Here is a 23,807-nt window from a genome sequence, read left to right as displayed (position 1 = left end):
TATAACAACTTATCATTTGGGAGTAACAGAAAAAGACCTACTGGCTTTGGCGGTGAGGCTCGAAAAGCAGTGTCCTATATACTTAAATTAATCTTACTCAGGCTACTATTATGTAGTTCTGTTGTTTTACTGGAATACAACGGACATTTAAATGTTGCTTGATAATCATACTCGGAATACCTACTCACTCGTGTACCTTTGCTACCTTCAGAGGCACTGGAGCAGCTACAGTAAAGGCAAAAATCTGTTACCTGTCAGTTAAAGTTACCTGTTGGCTCTGTCTCCCCACACTCTGGCTCTCTCTGTCTCTCCTTGGCCTTTTCTCTTCTCTCCCTCTCGCTCCCTTATCTGGCAGTTCTGAAAAATGAAAGCAATGAATTGAACTCATACAAGCAAAACTGTGACAAAATGGTAGTCACATTGATGCTTTATATTCTCTTTTCTGTTTTACATTTATACAGCACTATAATATGAGTCAATAATCTTCAATGTGTAATATACAGTAGGCCTACTTTGAATTTCCACTAGTTGAGAGTTAGCTGTGGCTCTCTACACAGTTTCTGTGAAATCATCAGCCCTGACTGCTGGGAGGAGGATGTTTTGACCTAAAGTATCATAAGCAAACCACTCATTCTGTACGTCTGCGGGGCTCAGCCCCTTTCCCCATCCCATGGGGGACAGTCTGCATTAACGTGGACACGTCACATGGCGGAAGATGACACACTCCTGTGGCGGGCTGTACTGGCCACAGCTCCTATATCCCCTCCACCCCCACCTCCCCCTATCACCCGAGAGGTCATCCCTGAAGCAATCAGCAATCCCTTTCACCTTCTGTGTGGCCCTAATTACAGGATCACTGAGCTCGGAGAAATGCTTCCTCGCTGTGTCATGTTGGAACCTCTTGGTCCTCCTCGTATTCTGATAGTTGTTTATCACAGAATCAGACAGCATGACTGTTTTGCTGCGTGCCGTGCAGAGCACATCTGCAAACACACGGGTACGGATGACCGTGTGTGTGTGTGAGACATGTCCGCAGATTCTTGTAAGTGTGTGCATCCACAGTTTCCATTTACTGGCATCTGTTGGTGGATGAAGTTCAGTGAAACTAGTGTAAACAAGTATTGATGAGTCTTCGGATGAGTAGGGCTCTCTCTGATATCTTCCATTAGCCAAGCTTGCAGGATCCTTACCTGTTTCTTCTTACTCATCAGACAAACAAAAAAAGAACAACAAGAGAGACTCTTGAAAGAGCTGTAAACAGATCACTCAGAGTCTTTGTCCATTAAGACAAAGAAATTGATGAATTTTTGCCTCAGTAAGGGTTGAGACAGGACTTATTGTTTGCTCCTGTTAAAGTTGTGGATACTGTCCTGTAACTATTACCAGTAGGTCATGTAATAAATGTAATAAATAAATTCTCCTTCACATGTGCATGTGTTTTTTCACTCTGACACTAATGGTGACCTGAGTATTTATTGGCTTTTATCTTCCCTGCAAATGTGTCCATGTGATTCATAGGAGGCATGTGTTGGGTCAGTTGTTCACAGCACAATGGCGAGATGAGATTTGTTTAGCTTTGTGACATAAGGGTCTTCCCAGTCTGCTACACTGTACAGCTTCCTGTGACACATAGTTACATCAGTCATCCAGAGCGAGTAAGCGCAGCTGGGGTTAACCTTTCGATGTGACGGGAGGGAGGGTAAGATTATCGGAATGCAGTCAAGAGCGCACACTCGCCCATTTTTCTCTGAAAAGACTTATTTTAGGAAGAACGAGGTCGCGTAATCTCAGCTTCTCAGCTTCTACCATTTACCATCTGTGGGAGTTGAACCGGAGAAAGGTGACGAGGCATTTTATCAAACTTGGACACCTCTGCTGACAGTACAAGAATGGAATCCAGATTTCTCCCCCCATCTGTGGACACATGATATCAAGAGCGTGAGCTTTCACTTCATGCATATCCTCTCATCTCCTCCTAGTTCCACAAATCACCTGTCAGCTCTCCAGCAAACACCAGGAGGGTCAAAGGGCATCTCCTCATGCTTGTCACTCACAGCAGTGTCCAATTTGAGGTCCTGGACTGCCCGAGTACTTTGGTCCAGGTTGAGAGAGTGAGAAAAAACAACACACAGTGGCTAAAAAGGGAAACAGGAAGTCAGATACAATAGAGGAGACCTTTGATCCATGATGAGGGGGAAGACTTCCCCTCTGGGTGCAAACTATTAATGTGAAAGTGACTCTGCCCATTGCACATTTGTTACAGCAAATAATGGGCCTAAAATTAGCACACAATGGCAGGCAGACGGGCGACACTTGCATCCAGCCATGCGCAGGAAGGGAGCGGGAGGTAATTGTATAAAAATGAGTGATTTGTTAGGGTCGGGGCTGGTTAGGAGCGCCGGACGGTCGGCACCTAAGGGCAAAGGAGGAGAGCGAAGACAGAAGTTGAGATGGCAGACTTTGGTGATCGGGCTCCTCCAGCACTGCCTGCATGTTACTGTAGCTGTGTAAAAATCTGTTGCTTTTTAAAGTGGGTATTTGAGAATCCATTCTTTGTATTGGTATTTGTCAAGTACTGTACAGTACATATCCAGAGAAACCAAACAGAGAGTCAAGGGCCGTAGCTAGGGCTCATTCATACAGCATTATTATGAGAATATTGGATTGGAATAATATAGTGCCTTTTCTGCAAAAAGCTGGAGTAGATGGACATTTAGATTAGAGCAAAGTTCATTCTCAAGGCACGCTGTGGTTGGTTATGCTCCTGTTTTCTAGGAGGAACGCAGAATAATAAGAGGAAATCAACAATAAATTTCAGTTTGACAAAAGCCTAGGCAGTGAAGTGTCGGGGGAGCTTGACACTGTAACCTTACAGGTCAGCTATTCTTCAAGAACAGTGTTTGATACAGACCTCTGTTGTATCCAGCATGGATTCTAACACAGTCTGCTCACCAACAGTACACAGCGGTGGATAACAAGAACCAAGCAGCAGCTGAGATCCTGTCTAGTTGAAAGACAAGCTCGGAAAGGCCTCAGAACCACTGTTCCTCTAACAAAAACAACAATTACAAAACCCTGATGGAAAGCGGATTTGATTTGCGAAGGTTTTACAAGGCCAAATGGAGAACGAGAGGGTGAGAGCGAGAAAGCGGTCTGTTGTGCATTAACTTTTTTGGACAGCAAAGAGTTTTTCCCAGGTGCTGAGGGATTCCAGAGATGCTGATGTGTTGCCTTGCACTCGTGTTTGTGTGCTCATACACACATGTGTTATTTTTATCATTTATCAGTGTAACCAGGAGAACAATGTTGAAAGAGAGGTTGTCTGTGTGCGTGCACACACATAATACATGTGCATAATACAAAACCCCCACTCTCGCCTTTACTACCACTTGTTCCTCCTTTTAGTTTTAAGAGACTAGCCAGGAGCAGGGATTATAAGATCTAATTTCCAGCGAGCACTGGTTACTGAAAATGTCTATATAAGGACGCACGCAAGTGTGTGAGTACACACACGAACACTTCAACTGAATTACCAGCACAAAGATAGGTGAGGCTGCAAGTTGTTTTGTTTATGTTGGTGGATGTAAAACTGTTAAAAGTTGAAGTTGTGGCGTGTGAAGCCGAGAGGCTGCAGCGCCATGTAAGTTCCAGTCTCCCCCCAGCTGAGAAAAAGCCCCGAGGTAGAGGAGCCCCTACTGAGGACACTTTCCATGACCTCCTGTAATGAGAACGGCAAAGTATGTGGTGTAGTTTGGTTGTGGGAGCAGACAATAGGGTCTGTTGGGGATCATAAAATACCTGTGCCAGGCTGATTAGGAAGAAAGCAAATATTCATTGTTACACGCTCATGTGTGTATTGTCTGTTAACTGGCTACTATTTTCTGGCAACAATATAAAAAGGGATGTTTGTTTTCCATGAATTTTGGCATCACCTTCAGCATGACCTTTCTCCTCTTTTGGATCATTGTTATATATTTAAACTGAGTAATTAATAGAAAAATAGCTAGTTAGCTAGCTAGCTTGCTAGCTAGATAGATATTGATGGGATCATACAATAATAAGGTTTAATGCAATGACACGGTGCAATGAGATGGAACATTCTAAATATTGAAACACAGAGAGAGGGAGAGAGAGGTGGAGGAAAACAGTGTCCCCAGCTGGTTTTGGCTATCTAATAAACATGTAAACACTCTGCGTTCTCTACCTCATTAGGTGATTGCAGAGGCCGCTTGCTCTCCATAAATCAGGGCCCAGGTTATCAAGGCCTCTGATCTTAACTGTAGTGGGCGCCCAGCTGTCTACAGCCACACTGACTAGGAACAGCAGGCTCGGAGGAATCCAATTCCCCACCTCTCCCACCTTTCTCATTTTGCAAATAAAAGAGGAGATATGCTCGTAAGTGTGTGAGTACACATGTTAACTGGACATCAAACTCAAGGCATGTTGTTTGTTGGACGGGAATACTGACAGTATAATGGCTCTTTTACAAATGTCAGGTGAACTTATTTGCTACATCGGTGTTGCCATGTTTTTTTTTTTTTTTCCGCCAGCAGATCCCGGAGGTGTTGCAGAGACACTGACAAACATTCTTTTTCATCGCTGTCGTGAGAAAAGAATAATCTCCAGAGAGCAGGCTTGAGTGAAAGATGAAAAAGTTAAAAGAATGAAAAACGGCTGTGTGAGTTTGACTTCAACCGCCTCTCATGCCACCATAAAGGTTACTACATGCCAGGTTCAAGCACAGTATCACTCTCTTATTTCCTAATGTAAAACACACTTTGACTGTGTGCTAGCCAGCCTACTAAATGTTAAAGTGCTAACTTTCCATGGATAGGCTTTCTCAAGGCATCTTCAAAACTGTCAGGAGCTTTAGTTTCCTCTGCACTTTTCTTATGGTTGACTGATTATCCTTTGTCCTTTAAGAGGTGTTAATTTAAAACAATATTTACAATGAAAGGATAAAGAACTGAATAATATGTGAAGCAGAGAACTCTCACAGTGGTCACCAATGAAGCTAAACTAATTAGATTTAAATTATGGATAATGGTCTGAAAATAATTTCAAGATGGTTTGCAAATTGCCTGTAATTAAGAGCCGTAAAGTCTTTATTGCCACCATGCAAATAAAAGAGTGTCACATTGTCACAGTTTAAGCTCTTTTCAAAGCCTGGGCTGCAACTCTAATGTCAAAAGCTCCACAGCTGATTGAAATATCAAAATATGTTAAGTGCAGACAAACAATAATAACAAAGAAAATTATGACAGAATGTGCAAAAGATAAATAATCTAATGAAACCAGCAATTATGTACACTGAAATCTCACATACAGCAGTGCTAAAAAAATGCAATTACATTAAATTCAAGAATGCTGAGACCAGTGGTGGAAAGAACAGGTGTGGTAAATATTCTCCTGTCAGTGGCTAGCATGTGTGTTTTTGCCACCAACTGCTTCTTATATTGCTCCTATATGAGCAGTTTGGCATGTTGATTGCAAGAGAAGCCAATATTAAGTGGAAGTGCTAACAGTTGGTGAGGATGTCGGGGGGGCTTCTCAGAGCTTGAAATCTGTTTAAGAGCTGTAGATCCTTTTTGGCCTGCCTTGGATTGAAAGCCCCTCTCTGCGGACTTAAAATTCAAGGCTCAGGTTTCTAGGCCTTGGGTGCCGAACGACCCTTTCTCTAAGTTGAGCCCATGAGACCCTGTCATTAGCTGATTCGGTAAACAGGTGGATGGGAATATTAACTGGCCACAGCGATTGAACCATGCCTACCTTGCTGTTTACCCTATTTAATTTGATTTCAGAATTGAAATGTGACCCAGTAATATTTTTGATTCATTCTGAAACAGCAAGATGTTAACTGTCTAAGCATGATCAGCAGTGAATTTAGCCCCCTGCCTTTAGTCCACCAGAATTTATTAAAACCTGGGTGGAGTTTCCATTTGAAATCAGAGCACAATAACTCAGCCACCATAACTTTAGAGGGATAAAGTCAGCATAAACTTGGATAAAACAAGTAACACCGTAAAATAGTAAAGTATTAATAAAAATAAGACGAACTTTGCAGCAAATTCTGACATCAGTCGGGAGATTTTTTTTTTTTATACTTGGTGATGCAAACCAGTTACTTCAGTAGCAATCATTCATAAGCCTGACTGACGTGACTGTCAGAAAGAATGTATTACAAGTTCTGGGCAGTATTGGTAGCTATATCGTGAGAAGTGACCACACTTAAACAATATATAATATATATATATATATATACACTACGTGCCATTTGCACTTATGTTGTATATATTCACACATGGGATTTTAAAGAGAGAAACCACAATAAATCACAGCTTCCAGAGAACTTCTGTTGCTTCTGTCAGTGAGTTCAAACACTCAAACATGTCACACCTCTGACCGCACCCAAAACAGTTCTGTCGCTAAAGGTGTTTTCCATGGATCCGCTCTATTTGGTCATGCCAGTTTTTTACATAGCGGAAAGGGCGAGGAAACCCAGTTCAAGCGCAGGTGGAATGAGGCGTGACGTTGAAACTCCATCAGCTGGTAGTCAAACAGCAGCAGGTGGCAGAGAGGAGCTATCACACACTTGAATTTCATGTTCTTACAGTTTGGAAGGTTTGGGAACGACAACACGGCATCCTTTTCTATTTGAAATTGGCCGTGATAAATCTCATAAAAAATACTTTTATTAGTCAGCATTATTTATGATGTTGTTGGCACACATGGTAAAGTGTGGCAAAGTGAAAACCACACCTAGCTGACACAAACTGGCAACGTGCTGGTTGGGTTTTGGCGCTCACCCCACCCAAAAGTGTGGATGGGGTGTGGATGTAAATTGGAATTCAAACAAAGCAATTCAGCAGAAATCTTTTTTTCCCCTTTGCCCTGTATAATTCATATTTACCCTTTAAGTGCCCTAGGATTTGTTTAGATAAGGAATAGCATTCATTTCACTTTCCCCAACAAAGTTTCCTATGCAATAAGATCATTTGTAGCATGAGCCCTCTGGTCAAAAGTGTGGATCTGTTTGCTATTGCTGCCTCTACAACATAAATGTAAGAGCATATGCTAAGAAAGTATTACAGAATGGAAAATCTGATACGTTTGAAACATGCATGTAAATATTTGTTTGTAACTGAATCCAAGACTGCAGCACAGGTACGTGTGTCAGACAAGATTGAAGGATTGCTCATTTATGGACAGGTAAAGGCCCCAAATCCATTAATAGAACATTTTTGGTTTACAGTAACACATGAAACCCATTCATACTGTAACTGGAACTCCAGTACTGTAAAAATACACTGTTTAAACTGTACTATGCTTTGTAATGCTATTTTATAATATACTATATTACATGTAAAATAAAATAATGCATGTATATAAGAAAGTTTTAGAACTACCCTCTTGATGGCAACACAGAAATGTTCCTGTAACATTGCTTTGTTATGTGTTTGATGGCTGAGCACAGATGTGGGCCTGGCAGAAAATGAAGAGTTTGATTGTAATCGGGACTTCTCTCATTACTTGCTTAACGCAGAAAAGTGTTGTGGGAAAGAGGTGAAAGAAAACGGAGGAGAAGAGAACAGAAGAGAACTGAGGAGAACAGAGGAGAAGAAAAAAACCTCAGTTCAGCAGAAAGCAGGCCAGATGAGCCACTCTTGGTGTGATTAGTGGAGCTGGTGGAGGTGAAGTTAACAGCTATTGACAGGCCGGGCAGGCCACAGCTACTCTTCACCTCTAATCAGCCTTAGCCTTTAATCAAGTCCGAGGACTGGGACACAATCTCCAAACTACTGATGAACGGCACTATTGGATTACCTCATGACCTGGATATGGGCTAAACTTATGTACTCTGCATCAGCTAAGAAAATGCACACTCTAAATATGTTCCCATACTGAGGCCAGCCACGCATGATTTTAAACATCAAGCAAACAGCATTTACATGCATCCCTTCCACGTTTGTGCCAGCTCCTGTTGTTTTTTAGAGACTAATAGAGTCTGCTGGTGCGGCTGGCAACATGTAATGTGTGTAATTTGATGGGAGGCTGCAGAACAAGGAAGCAGGGAATATGCTGGCCACATCTTTAACCTATTGAGGCAGGATGATGTCATGATTAGAAGAGGAAATTGGGATCCCTCCAGAACCTAAACACCCCAAGGCTGTTGGGCCAGCCATCCAGACGGCTGGAGGGAGGGAGACAGAGCCAGAGAGAGAGAGAGAGAGAGAGACAGAGACAGAGAGAAAAGAGAGGAGAGAGATGGGGGCTTGGGTTGACCCACAGTGTCAAGATCAAAGCGTAGCACCACTTGGCTGACAAGGAGGGGCACACTCCAGGGATAAGTGTGTGTATATGTGTTTGTGTATGTGTGCAATATGTCTGCTGTGGATCTCATCCAGCCCTACCCGCCTCTTCACCCGGAGCTCACGTCAAATATGCTGTGCTATTAAATATACCTAGTCTTATCTCCCTTCTCTTTTCCTCTTTGACTGATTCATTGTCTCCCAATGCGTGTGCGTAACACACACACACACACACACACCTCATATACGAACTCGGCCCGTTAAACAAATCAGGCTGTGATGCTCTTCATGGCTTCCCTCGCAGTGGTGAGACACTGAGAGGTGATGAGGTGAAGGAGACAGAGTGCAGAGACGGGTGGGAGAGCGGGAGCCAGAGACAGAGAGCAACAGAGAGTGTAATTGTACTTCTTTGCACTTAGGACTTAGAAAAGATTCCCTCACATGGCCCCAAAACACTCATACATATACTGTATAATCACATGTGTGAAATCCCTTAATGAGCTGACCACAATGCTCCCAGTTGAGAGCATGAGAGGAACAACTGACGGGCTGTGATGATCAGGGGTGTTTTGACATTTGTTGGTTCTTAGCAACACTAAATCTCTCTCATACAGTGATCACTGGAGCAATTATCTCCCCCCCTTGTCCAGGAACTCAGCTGAGTTGAATTGGAGGGGAGCCAGGGACGGGCACAAGGGATTCTGCATGTACACACACTACAGTCACAACACTACAGTCATTTATTTGGCCTTTATCATATTCCTGGATATTTGTTTTTTTCGTTTGACTAGCCCAGCCAACCAGAAGCAGTTTTTGTGTTGCTCTGATTCCTGCAACAGGAAAGCCCCAAATGCGCTTTCCCAGATGTGTTTTTTTTTCTTGGTATGGTGATAGTGGTGGTTTATCACTCAAAAGGTCATGTCCCTTAAATGAACTGTGTTAGCAGAAAAAGAAAGAGAGCTATTCAGAAGCAGACTCTGGTTGGTAAAGAGCATCCTGTACTTGGTAACTGACATGTGTAGACGTGACCTAAAGTCTAAGCAGAGTCCTCATATCTGTGCAGCACAATCAGGTCCGGAGCAGGTGACTGTAGGTGTGTTAGTGCGCACAAGATACCGAAAGTTAGAGATAGTGATTCCCTCCTCCGGTTTGTGACCACACGTTGCCCCCAACAACCTCTCACAAATCACTTCCCTGTCGGTGTATAGCTTTGGGCCTCGCTCTGTTCAGCTGTGTTGAAACTAGTCTAGCCTTGCCCCGAGGCCAAGACAGTCACTTAAAGAGCTTTAAAGGCTCATATTTCCTCCCTTCGCCACATAGAGTTCGACTTGCCTTATGACCTTCAGTGCTGTGAAATATGTTCTTGCCTCCAACTAAAACAAACAAAACATATTTCTTCATCAGCATCTTCTTCAACAGGCTGAACAAGGAAGCTAGGAGCGAAGAAGAGACAGCAACATGATTCGCCGGAGGAACGACCCCAGTTTGCAGTCGTAGGTCTGTGCAAGGTGGGAATCACTACAGGTGTTAGCCATGTGTCAGTCATAGAGATGATTTAGGGGCTCACATGCAGCTTAAAAACTAGTTAATTTGCTCTTTCTGTAAACATGCCATTCTCTCCTGACGAGGGAGCGGATTTGGAAATGATTTAGGGAAAGAGTTGGAGCTGGGTCAGTTTGGGTGTTGCTTGCAGGCACACAGTGGGGACTGTATGTTTTTGGCAAATGCTGTGAAAAAGACAGGAACCTTGACACTTCAGAGATGAGACTCTTAGCAGTCAATCAAAGCGCTGCTGGCTGTGTCTTTTAAATTCACAGCGGGTTCAGCAGCTAAGATTTCAAAGGAGCCGGTCATGTGTCGAACGATGAGTTACGGCGATCTAACAGCCTAAGTTCATATGACGTCGTAGCAAATGTTGAATTCATCACTGACAGACAGAAAAAATAACCACATTTCCAGGTCAATTTACTTTTTTTCACTGATATTAATCACACAAAAACTGACGTAATATTTCGCCCAGAGTCTGGGTTCTCCTGCGTGATTATCCCGGGCAATGTGGACGCACTTGTGGAGGATATCCAAGACTTTAACTAGCGCTCATCAGAAGTCACCTGATCCCTTGTGGAAGTGCATTTTAAGACCCACACTCCTTGGCATCCTGAGTTTGTTTAGGCCAGAACCCTCACTTCCTCTCGGTGTGTGTGTGTGTGTAAATTTAAATACATATGATAGCATTAACTTGTATGGGTATGACTGCACTTATGCTGTCAGAATCTTGGTGAATTGTAGGGTGATTGCTGTGATTTCTATGTGTGTGTGTGTGTGTGCTTTTGAGCGTGTGGTTGTAAAATGTGTCAGCCCCGGGATGACCCCCCGTCCTTCTTTTTTCAGCTTGGCCAATTTCACCTGAGCCTGTGTCTGTTCTGGGTGGGAAATAATAGGCCTGGCACAGCTCTGGAAGCTATTTGCCATCAGCGTGGATTGATTGGAGCCACGGTCTGGCCCCTGTCAGCCCGGTGTAGGGATAGTGGAAAGAGGTTGCTGGTGAGGCTGAAATTAGTGAAGGGTGGTGTGGGGCATATGGGGCCTCTGGTCTGGTGTCAGGCCTGATTAAGAGGATCCTGCGCCCCTGACATGCTGCAAACAGCATGCAACCAAAAACGTACACACATGTGTGAACGGAGAACACGGACATGGTGCCAAGGCCCTCATGGAGATACTGTAGAGAACAAGCTCAAAGCTACAGGAGACAGGAAGATGATGCCTGCACAGGAAAAAGGAAAGCCAATGGAGGAATTCTCATTGATTTACCGTAGATCCCAATTTCAGATCAATGCGGATTGCATCTGAGGAATTCCTTGGCTGAACCCTGCAAAGGCGCCCTCCCCCTCCCTGGCAGAGGAGGGAAAAGGAAACGGATGTAAATGTCGTCAGGGATCTCAAGAGCACCTTTTTGTCAGCAAATCAGAGAAAAGCTTTTACGAAAAACGTGACAAGGCTGCCAAATGTAATATCTCTCCTGACATGTGAGTGGAGAGCACTTCAACAGTTAGCCCATCAAAACCCGCCTGATCTCACACTTGTCGCGATTACATGACACACTAAAGCCATTTCAGCGCCGACATTTCCCCCCCACCTTTTTTTCCCTCCCAAGTCATCAGGGACCTTTTTCACCTGTAGGAATGTCTCTTTTTAATAATACACAGTTGCAGTGTGTGGTTTTGGTAAGACCAGAAATAGGTATGCCTTCAGGCAACATGACAATAAGTTGACAAGTAACCCACTAAATACTGGGCAGACAAAATGAGATACTACTTAACTGATAATTCGTGATATTGACTTAACTGGACTTAGTCAAGGTTATGAAGCAAAATAGTAAAAACAAAAGGGAATGAATCTGGATTTGTGGCCATAAGTTGTTATATTCAATATTTTCTGGCCATTTTTCATCCATTGTCAAACACTCATCCCTGCCTCTAATAATTTTTGTTTAAACAGTTCAATCATTTCAATGTAGGTATCTAAACGTGCAGTGGTTTTCATGCTAGCAGAGTGAGCAGGGATGCAAATGGCAAATCAAAAGAAAATGTGAGCCCAAACTCCTCACTAAAATCCAAAAATTATATTCTGTAAACAATATTTTATGTGCTCTTGTCTGTGTCTATGTCTATTCTTTTAGCATATACATTCACGAAAATATCTAAATCATCCTTCTCTTCCAAGATCTATCCAGATAAATACATTCTAAAAATTCTTGACCCAGGACAAAACATAAAAACAATACATTAGAAGAATATAGAAAAACCCTTTTAGGAGTAACCGAACCTTTCTCCCTTGCCTGACAGAAATGTAGGGAAACAAAAGAAAATGGATCAAAATGTCAGTGGAATCTCAAGAGCTTTTTCATTGGAAATCAAAGAAAAGCTTTTTAGAAAAATGTGACACAGCTGCCAAATATAATATCACTCCTGACACACTAGCGGAGTGCGTGTCCAACCGTTAGCCCATCAAAAGCCCGCCTGATTACACTCGTCGGCGATTACAGGAGACATTACTGCCATTTCTGCTCAGACGTGAATCAAATATGAATGGGTTTTCTCTCTGAAGGGCGCCGAGAGGTAACGGATGTCTCTGGAAGGAATTTGGAGGTGAAAAGTTATTTTGAGTTGATTTTAGGGAGATGGTTTGACTGAAAGACGAGAGTCGATAGAGAAATGGAGATGACCCAGTAAGGGCAGAGAGGGGGAAATGAAGAAAAGTGGTGACAAGGTGGAATGGCAGCTGAAATGAGAGGAGAACGCATACTTTACCTCTGACTATAGGCCATTTATATAGTAATATTCAACAGTATATTTTAGATTCTAAATTACAGCTTGTTGTTTTACTTCACCAATTTAACTTTAAAATTCAGTCATCACACCAAGCCATAAAGCGTTTCCTTGTTTGCTTTGTATGCTGTAATATCAATAAGAGCATCTGAATATCATTATTCAGAATAACATATGAAATATCACACATAAAGTGGATTGTGTGTGTTCACTGTGAATTACTTCTTTCTCCATGCTGCATAAATATTTCAACAAATTATAAACATATGTATTTGATATGGATATGTAGTGCTATATGTAACACTTTTTCTACTAATGAAAAAAATACATTTTGTGTTATTTGAGTCCAGTAAAGATGCCTGTTTTCAAACACATTCCCTTGTCACATTTCAGCTAAACTGTCAGCAATTACAGGGTCAGTAGATCAGGTTATAAATTCTCAGACAATCATAGTAAAGGTATGAGCGGCGTAACCTTGCACTTCATAAAATAAGGTGAAATTATTCTGCAGCTGTGTACAGGTGAGTGTAGCTATTAAAGAACAGGTAGGCCACAGATCATGTAAATAACTGTCAAATAGCTATACAATCACACAGTGAAATGTACCAATGTCACAATATAAATCTTACATTTTATACTGCACAGGATACTGGCCAATAAGGCAGTGATGAGTTTTTGGCATACTGCAGGATTTTTTTTCAGTGACTATTTTCTGTGAGCGAACAGAACATTTTCTTTTTCACTAAGTGCTGCATTCTTCTCCAAAGTAATATCATTATGTCTGTTCCCATATATCCAGTAATGTGTTGTGTTTTGCTCATGGGCCACTTCATCATCACCAACTTTTTTAAGCCACTCTAGTGTAATTGTTCTATGACAGACTGCCAGTCAGTTGGTCTGTGTGCTACTTTGGTCTAGACTCAACAACTATGAAAGTACAGATATTTATGGTTCCCAAAGGATGTATCCTACTGGCTTTTTTGTCAGGGTGACCATGAGGCTCAAATTGGATGAATTATAATAAATATGCTGACCCCTTAAATTCAGCCCATCATCATAATGTGAAAATTTCAGTTTGTCCAAAACTTCTGTTTATAACCAAAAACTAATGACATCCCCATCAGCCTCAGCTACACTTAACATCAGCATGATAGTATTGTCATTGTGAGGAGGTTAGCATGCTTGTATTAGGATTTAGCTCAAAGAACTGTAGTGACTAAGAACAGCCACACTGCTAGCATCTTAGGCCTTGTTCAGACTGCCAGTCCAAATCAGTTTTTGGCATATCCAGATTTGATTGGATTGGATTTGGCAAAAAAAATTTTTTTGAAAATCAGATCCAAATCGCATTTGGAAATTCTGATTGGATTTCTACTGATCTGGCCTGACTGCTCAAATCAACACACAATGATGACATCAAATCAAGAGTGCTATCAGAGATTACAGTTTTTTAGTGTTATGGATAGCAACAAGAACAGACTTGATAGTATGACTGGACAAAATGATGCACCTGTTTCTTATGCTTCTGCACCGGAAAGCTGAGACCAGCGTAGCTACACCTCACCTATGTCATTACCACAGCAACCCATGCAGATAGGTTGGTGATGTCCGGACACACAAATCCGACCTGATCACTTGCAAATAACCCCGTGGACTGTCTATCCTAAAGATCTAATTTGAGAAACAAATTGAATTTGCCTACAGTCTTAACAAAGCCTTAGTTTGTCAGTCACTGAATCCGTCATTCAAAAGTAAAGACATTAATCATCAGCTGTCAAACCAACTATAGATGCTGCTGATCTCAGGCACTGTAGATGACAGTCACAGCGTAACCTTAACCCTTCAAAAAAAACTCAAACCCTTCTGACCCCATGTATGAAAAAATAAAAGATGCAAATTCAGTATTCTTGTATAAGTTTGCTGTGTGACTAAATGGTGAAAAAAACCTTTGCCTGCTTTAAATTAGATGATCAATTATATCTCTGTTGCCATTGATATATTCCTCTTTGTGTACAGTATGTGCGACTGCTCCAGTATCTCAGGCTGCTGTAAAGGATGTCAAGCAAGTCATTCAGGCAGGCAGGCAGGCAGGCAGTTTCAGTCATGAAATATTCAGCAGTAGGTGCGTATCTTCTGGCTTTGCCACTGATTAAGGTAGCAGTATTAAACACAGTCTATCATTCATTCCTCTCAATTCTCTTTTTCCACAGTGATAATGTCATGCTGTCTGTTTCACTCTGTCTTCTTTTTTCCTGAGGTCCACCTCCATACTGCACTAACAAACTCCCAACATGTTTTACTGCTGCAGGGCACTGCCTCGCAGATTTATGTGTGGTATGTTTTTAGCAATATCAGTAGCAGCCCATTGTGCTCATGTAGCTAAGACAACAGCCTCAGGTTGGCAGAGAAACAAGGCCTGCTGCTTGCCATACACATCACCCTGCAGAAAAAGACATTCACTCTTCCTTTTGTTTTTGCTTAACCCTTTCTTTTCTCCTTACTGAATTTCTTCCCTAACTGTTTCTGTCCTTTCTTACTTCCCCATTCCCTCCACTGCCTTTTACTTTTTCTCTCCCTTTCTTCAACAGGTCCCTTTCCCTTTCTAACTCCCTGTTCTTATCACACCATCGCTTTAACTCCTCTGTACCCTTCTGCCACTGGCCATATCTTTGATGGACAGGGATTACGTGGAGGTGCTAATGTAGGCCACTCTACTCCAGATAAGCTCCATTTGTCAACACACTGCAATTTACATACCAGACACTGACAAATGTTTTGAGAGAGTCATTTGCTTACAGTGAAATCTAATTAAAGTATGATAATGGTACACTTGTTTTGTTAAGTGAAGTTTTGGCCAAAGTGACCCAGTAATTGGAGGATAAGGCTCATATCTATCAACTACATCTGTCAGTAAACAAACACTCAACAGGGAGATTATTCATTCTATTATTTCTGCAAAATATTCAAATTATACTTTCTTTGGCAGGATTGCACATGAAACAGTATCCACACCACATGACAAATGTAACTCATGATTTCTATGGCGTAGGCTTATTTAAAATTACAACTTCATTTTACTGTGCCTCCCACCTGTCGTCATTTTGTTTGCTTAGAATAAATATTGATTTTTAAGAATTACAATAAATGTGTTGGACTGACCTCCTGATGAGCCATAATCGGCCATGCTGTGGTAATGGGGCTATTGAGTTGGTATATGGTAAGCACTGAGCCCTCAAATCCAGTAGGGTCTGTGGATGGCGCCACTAGTAGCCAGCCAGTCTCTCCCCCACCTCCGCCCTCCTCCCGCCTCCCCAGTGAGGAGCACTCAGAGCCAAGGTCCAGGAATTAGCCCCAGCACCCGGCCAGACAACAGATCAATGGGCCCGGTCCTGTATTGATAGGGCCACTTGGGCTCCAGAAGTGCCTGCTAATCCCTGCAGTTTATCAGCCACACTGGCTGCCTGGATCTGTTGTCTGGTACAGTTCTCTGTCGAGCAGACAGGCTTATGCTTGTGGACACACACTCTCACTCTCAAGCACACACATACACTTTCCTGCACACACACCTCTGTTGCACCGAACCACCACTCACACACGCACATGCCCCTACCTCTCTCATCATCCTCCTCTTTTCGTTCGAACGTGGCGTCAATTGCATTACCTCGGGTGTTAGAGCTGCAGCTATAGAGTTGCCTTGTTTGAGTTAGCCGTGGCTGGGTGGCTGTAACTATATCCAGTGTCCTGCTAAAGGGGCAGGAGGCTGGCTGGCTGGTAGACAGAAAGTCTGACCGGAGTGTGGCCCATTGATTCTAATGGGCTTTTTAGGGGGCCTAATGATGGGAATCTGTTCACGCCTCGCTTGTCACGCCTAATTAAGCCGATGCAACAATGAGTCCATTCACACTGGCTCAAGTTACCTCTCTCACCCCTCCCTTTAGAGCTGGTTTTGCTCATTTTAGCCAGAGTAAAATGACTGGCTTCTGGCTCATGGACAGCTCGGAGGCTGGATATTTTGGAGTCTTTTTTCCTAACTGTTGGGAATCATTTAGCACTGAATCAGAAACCTCATATTTCTCTGATCTTACATTGCCTTTCATGCACTCTATTTTTCAAATAAATTCTATTTTTGCCAGTATGCATTTTCTTTTTGTCTCATGAACTAATTGGTTCATGAATAATTATCAACCTTGTTTACAATCATGTCTTCCTTCAGCCCATAGGTGGCTTCTAATGGCTTCAACATTTTTGGTGGGCTGGAGCCAAGAACCTCCTCAGCCAATCACAATGCTCCACTGATCACTCATGTGGGAATGGCAGTGATTGATTTTGACTTGGGATTCAGGTGAGTTATAGCAAGTGCTGAAAATCTACACGTACTTGCTGCCGTGACACCAATTTGTCATCAAAGACTTGTCAAAGACTCAACACACCAGTTTATTCCTTCCACTAGCAGCTTAAACTGGCCATGAACCTTAAAGAAAGGATGTTGTTGGGGGTGGTTATCTACGCTGGTGTTTCTTGATTAAACTGCAGAAACCAACAGTCAAATTTGCTTAAGAAGTTGCTGGTTCCAACAAATTTGGCCGGGAGCGACTTTATAAAGCTATATCATGCAAATTTGTCTGTTATTATCCGTAATTTCCATCTTAACATGCATTACCCTTATGATCAGCGTGATGCATTATGTTTGTAGTTCGACTCTCCGGTAAGGTCAGATTGAGTCGTTTCCTGTCAGGCTCGGTGAAAGCCGTATATCAGGTGTGCGATGGAGCCGGCAGATAAACGGCATGCACCACCTTGCTCTCTTCCCCAGTTTGTGTACACATGCTTTTAGCCAGCCACTTAACTGCCAGGATTACTTCTGTAAGGAGATAATTGCAGGGTGAATGTAGACAGCAGTTGCTGTGTGTGACACAGAAGATCCATAGACACCTTTTGTCAACCTTTACCTGTGTTTTTGTCTCAGGGTGGAGTGTCTCTGTATGGTACGGGGAAGGTGGTGGGGGTGGTGGTATGGGGATGAGGTAAGAGAAAGAGAGTATACTTTTGTCTGCGTGAGCGTGTAGCTCAGTGTGTGGGATGGACATTACCTTTGCAGTGAGGACTGTTTGTTCGTTCTGACATGAATGCTGTCTAAAGCAGGGGAGTGTCTGTAAATATTGATCTCCTGTCTGTTACTGCATGAAGCACTCTGCCGCAGACTAATTCACCCTCGAGCTTTTCTCTCTATCTCCTATTCTCTTCTTCTTCAGGTTGTTTGACATGGATACAACAGTTCAAATATTACATGATGAGACACACAGTATACGTGGAACCTTTTGCAAGATCTTAAGGTAGTTTTAGTAACAAGGAACAGTCTCTTTCATGCAACCAGTATTTACTGAAATAATCTTAAAGAGCATCACCAGACTGTCTCAAACCCTACTTTAAACGACTCTTTCATTAAAGTGAAAACTCAGCCTGTGTGCATACCCTGCTAATCAATGAAATCATTTACACAGATTTGCAGATGAACTTGCCTAACTGGTGTTTGTTTTCAGATTTGGATACAAGGAGCTGTCAGTGTGTAGATAAATGTGAAATCTGATATGGTGATGCACATGACAGGATGCTACAGCACTTACATATTAGCAAATATGTAGAGCACAGCATCTGTGTGTGTGTATGTGTGTGCTGCACGGCTGGCACTGAGCAGTGTCATGCTTCTGCTGTATGTCATCTGACCTTGCAAAAACTCTTCTCAAAAGCAGGTCTTGTGATTGGTGAAAAGACAGGAATGACGGCCCCCATTTAGGGGTCCTGACCGTGACTTCAACTCATATCCGTCAGAGGAAGGATGAAGAAAGACTGGGAGGAGAGAAATGAATGACTGGCAATAGCAGATACTAACGCAAAATGCCCTGCAGCAGTCATTAAACTTTTCAGTCAACAGCAGGCTACGATTTAACAAGGGATGGGTTTTTAGGTAAACACTAATGCAGAGCATGAAAGGAAGACTGGAAGAGGGTGGGGTTTTGTCTGTGTGTGAACATGGCCTGTGTTTGTCCCTAAATCTCTGCCTGTATGGTTGTTTGTGCATGCTTTTACTGTACAGTATTTATCCAGTCAAGATTAACTGTGTGCGGCCTTTGCCGGTAGGCGCTGAAAAGAATCACAAGAGCACGTCTGGAAAAGGACGCTCTCATCGCTAAGTTCACGTGGCGCCTTAAACATGGCCCTAAGGTGCTGTGATCGGTTGGTGGACTTGATGACTTTACTTCTGCTATGTCTGGAGTATGTCCAAAAGATAGCCCTGATAACAACATTTGTCTTTTGCCAAGCGTTGCGTCGGGTTGTCTTGTTGGAGGCCAGGGGTAGGTGAATCATGCCTAACATGACTTTTTGACACCATAAATGGGTAAAATCATCCTCACTGGACTCATTAATCATTTACTTCAGCACAGTGTTGATAGAAACAGACTACAAAGCCAACATGTCACGTCAGGCTTTGAGAATGGACTTAATTAAAGAAAAACACTGTTTTAACAAAGTGAGTTTGGGTTTCAAATTCAGCTGTATAATTAGACTAGTACACTAATACAATACCTAGTGCTGTAGAAGATATCATAAGCGTATTACACCAATTACATGTACAATACATCAGCTTATATGCTAAAGACTCTGCTTGAAGCCAATATTAGCCAATTAACCTTCCACTCCAACTGACCTTTAGACTTGACCGTAGATTAATTTGTATAAACTATCTTTAATTTTTATAATGTTCAAGTATGGGAGACCAGACAAGACATGCATATAATTGCTTCTTTGTTTTTGCTGTAATAATAAACTATTTAATAATCTTTCAAATTTATTCTAAAACAAACAAACAAACAAACAAAAAAAAAACTTGGATGTCATGTAAACTTAGCAATGTAATAATTCTATGATCACAAGCAAAAGATGCTGAATTGATGAAATACACACTATTTGAAACACACTATTTTCTCAAGATGACAAAATAACCAGTTTGTCATCTCTAGAAAACAACATGAAATTACTTGTCCTCTCTGGCCCTCCATATTTAAGTTAGATAATCATATTCTCAATAATCTAAATTCATCTTACAAAAACACAACACTGTAGCCTAAATCCATTTCTTGCTTGTCACTCCAGCTACCTCTGGGACCCACCAACACCAGGTCATAATCTTCACAGAGTGACCAACAGAGAGCAACATCAATTTGCTTTCCCTCTCCATTCTCACATAAAATCATTTGTACCATGGTAGGGTTTTTGGTAAGCCCCTGAGGATGTCAGAAACAAACTCTCTCAATGCCGCCTTTGAACGGCAACTCACAAAACAAAGGCATCTTTCTCAATTTCTCAACATCATGAGAGTCCTTTATGAGAAACACATTGCACAACCCCGCTGTATTTCAGCTGTTTCACAATTGTCGTTTTATTCCCAACAGCTTGGTTAAATAATGTGCTAAAAACCCTGGAGAAGATTGGTTTGGTTTACCACCAAATCTATCTGGTAAGGACAGTTGGTACCTCAGGCATCGTGAGGGATAGATGATGGAGTAAACTGAGCTCCAAGCCAAATTTCTAACTCAGACACCCACTTCACCAGTGCCTTCAACAAACCAATGGCCAGTAATGTGATTTGTCTGTACCTAAGGATTTACTGTCTATCTGGATAGAACAGCAAAGCTACTGTCTACCAGAAAAGTTACAAAACTCAAGGCTGATAAAATCTGTTTTTAAGTGTGAGAGGATTTCAGAGACTGCAACACACACACACACACACACATCCATCAGCGCCATGCAGAGACCATATTCACAGCTGTCTCAGCAGAGCAAAATCAAAGATGGTGGCGCCTGGTTGACATGGTGAACATGACATCTTGTCCTTGCGTTTTTCCTCTTTGACAGCCCCTGGTTCTTGTCACCCCAACGCCATCTTGCACTGCCTTCATAACCTGTTGGACAGCACTGCATGTCACAGGCCTGGGCCTCTTGGCGTGTCACGGGGCTGATCAACCCTGTGTGGCAGCTACCTGACGCCCTGTCTGGCAGCTCACCTCCATCACTGTCACGCTCTCGCATTCCAGTTTCTCAAGGCCCCATCACAAGCATGATTTATAGCTTGGAAAATGGTGAATGCTGGGGCAAAGCTTCAGAACTTTGGCTTCACTTTTTTTTTTATACTTCTCAGGCAACCTCACACAGCACTGATGCATGCCAACATTAATGGCTTTCCTGAAATTATCACAATTTCCCAGGCTAACTGCGTTTTTGTAGCTTGTTGTAAAATCACTCTCTCTGGCTCTTCAGCTACATGATAATTGTTTGGAATGGAAGTCTGGCCATTCAGCCCGAGGGTTGGGAAAGCTGCTTCTTTGTATTTTGTTGTGTTTGACAATCAGAGGTCATCTTGATGGCCGACCTCTCTGTTGTTCAGGTCACGCTCGAACAGCAAATATGTGTATTGAGGTGCAGTGTTCCAAGCCACCCGCAGACACTGAACAGGCTAGTGGTGACAGATAAGTAGAGAGACGAGCCCTGACAGGTCACAGCTTCTAACACGACGTGACACCTAATAAGTGGTGTTTTTCTCTCAGAAACACACACGCACACACACATGCACACTCATGAGTGCGGGGGCCCGAAGGCTCTCAAAATAATAAAAGAGAGGAGAGATTTTTGGTGGCAAGAGATGAAAAAAGGAGAGGCAGGGAGGAGTTAGCGAAAGCCCCTCAGAAAATTTTGCTCCCTCCGACTTCCATATTGTAATGTTTTGAGTAGCATGGAAATAGTTTGGCTTTTCTCATTTTGTTTGCATGATCTTTTAAACACTCAGCAGCACTGGCAGATAATTTCTATTTTGTCTGATTCCACTCTTTGATTTCGTGTTTATGTGTCCTCACCAAGTCTCGTAAATGAAAGGAAAGAATTGGAAATATCAACAATTCTGTGAGTATCGTGTTAAAAAGCCCCAGATTATGGCTTTGTTTGTTTATCCTGGGTTTTTATTCATTCACATTGTTTTCCTGAGGCACATTTGAGTCTGCAGAGATGAGGTTAGCAGCTGGTCATGTCTCTGTGATACTTCACATGATTTAGCCAATGTGAATGGTGTTGTTTGTTGGAAATGGGTTAGGAATAGGCCCTTTGTCAAATCTGGGGGATTTTTGAGTAGAGGGCACAAACCCAAATGTTCTGCCATAATTTAACAATTTTGTGAGGGGCAGATTTGAGGTAATGTTTGGTGAAGATGTTTTCTTAAAAGTGAATAACAAATCATTTAAGAATTTAATTTAATATTCTTTGGGAGTTCAAGAGTGAATTCATGATTCAAGGGACAGAAATGGTGGGTATGAGTTTCTTCCAAAACAATATTTCTGGAATTTATAAATGTATTCCCTTGCTGTTTTGCACACATACCTCTAATATAATTATACAGTATATACTACACCCTCACAGTTGGTTCTATGAGCAGCTGTTGTGTACTGCAAGTGAGGAATATTATTATATATGTCTATCCTCAGGCTTTTAATGTCTACATGACACAAGTAGGAGTAGATTAAAACATTTATCAGGTTTGTCCTTTCATTGTAATAATTCAGCATTCGCTACAGACCTTTCCGAAAACCCTTCCACATTCTTTCACTTCCCCTTGTCAGAAACATTTAAATTCTATGTCTTCAGACAGCGCAGTTACAATTCCCCCGTGGCGGCCCCTGATCGATCATTTCACTTTTACTGGGTAACCTAAGACTGTTTTGCAGTCAGCAACATTACCTGCTTCCTCGCCAGCCCTTTCAGTCCAGCTGGCACTCAGTCCACCTGACACAAGGGAGATGAATATGAAATGCCTCTTGCTTTGTTTCCCTTCACAGCCATTGTTGCTTCTGTGATTAGATTTGAGACTGAAGTGCCCCGTAAGCCGATCTGTAGGTGGGGTGTAAGACTGCCACCCTTCAGAAAGTGCCTCGGCGTGATGTGCAGTTGATTGCTGTTGCAGTGGAGTTGATAGCTCCTGGCATGTGTTGCCATGGATGGAGCTGGAATTTATACTGACTAGGCCATTTTAGCAAAAGGAAATTTACAGCTGATTGTGTCTTAAATGTTGTTGAGATCCCAACTTTTTAAAATGATTTAAACTATGATAATTCTCTAACATTTTTACAGCATAATAATAATAATAACATTTCCTAAATGCCAGAATCTTATTTGGCCATGTCCTCCCAGATCAGTAAACTTACTGACACCCAGCTTGCAGCATTCCCCTTTGCTGACACTATATTGTCCATGAGGTCACAAGTCATGATATTCATGAGCTCAATCACAGTGGACAAGGTCTGTCCAGCAGCTACAGTTACCAACTGGCCTCCCTCAATCAACTCTAGCTATCCCCTAACCCACGTCACTGCAGCCATACCAACTCTCTTTAGCTTATCAGCCCCGAAAGAGGCTGTTTCACTGGATGGGAACTGCATCTGTTAAAGCATGTAGCTGTCAGAGCAACTTAGCCACCAGCCTCTCAGACGTAGCCCAGGGGGAGCTGTCCTTTCTGGGCCAGTGAAGCCTGATGTTGTTTTGGGGCCTCGGCTACGGTGGCGCACCCATAGCCGGATGGAACTATGGGCTGTACCGGTGTAAAAAGAGTCATTTCATCTTCTCTCAACAGAGATTGCTACGATTTCTAACCTAAGAGTGCCAGCTGTGTTTGAAATTTGATGGCCCCTGGATCTACAGATTGACTTAAGGGCTGCCACCGTTGGTAGCAGTGATACGGGTGCCAGTGTTGGTGTGTGTATGTGTCTGTAGAGGGAGTGGGGTTTCTGTGGTTTGGTTGTGTTGACCATTTTGTGGTTCCCTAACTCCATGTTTTAAAGACACACAGGGGCCTTGGATTTCCAAGTGTTTTCAGCTGGAAATTTAACACTCTGAACCCTCTACTCGGCGGCAGCAGCAAACTGTGATTAGATCTTCTACCTCTGCGAGGAGCCTTGTGTTTTAAAAGAAAATTACAACCTTGTCACACTAATGTAGATTTCCGTTCCATTTCTGAATGCGTAATTTGTGTACAAGCTACTTCACCGCATGTGTTTGAAGTGTGTTTGTTTTAAAGCCAGGCTCTTTTCCAGTGTTTTTCGGGATATGCATTGCAAAGATTTATTTTAGG

At 42.4% G+C, this 23,807-nt stretch overlaps 1 long non-coding RNA gene across 1 annotated transcript in view; it reads right to left on the bottom strand.

The window, feature by feature from the left end:
- Nucleotides 1-292: 292 nt before the first annotated feature.
- Nucleotides 293-23,807, bottom strand: part of LOC108888973 (uncharacterized) — a 153,702-nt gene continuing 130,187 nt past the window's right edge. Inside the window, exon 4 of the long non-coding RNA XR_001961908.2 lies at nucleotides 293-357. This is a non-coding gene — a long non-coding RNA (uncharacterized LOC108888973). The remainder of the gene's footprint in view (nucleotides 358-23,807) is intronic.

The sequence above is a fragment of the Lates calcarifer genome, linkage group LG9 (assembly GCF_001640805.2).
Source record: "Lates calcarifer isolate ASB-BC8 linkage group LG9, TLL_Latcal_v3, whole genome shotgun sequence".
Lineage (NCBI taxonomy): Eukaryota > Metazoa > Chordata > Actinopteri > Centropomidae > Lates > Lates calcarifer.
The sequence above is the reverse complement of the archived record's forward strand: the minus strand, read 5'-3'. Positions and strand labels throughout refer to the sequence as shown.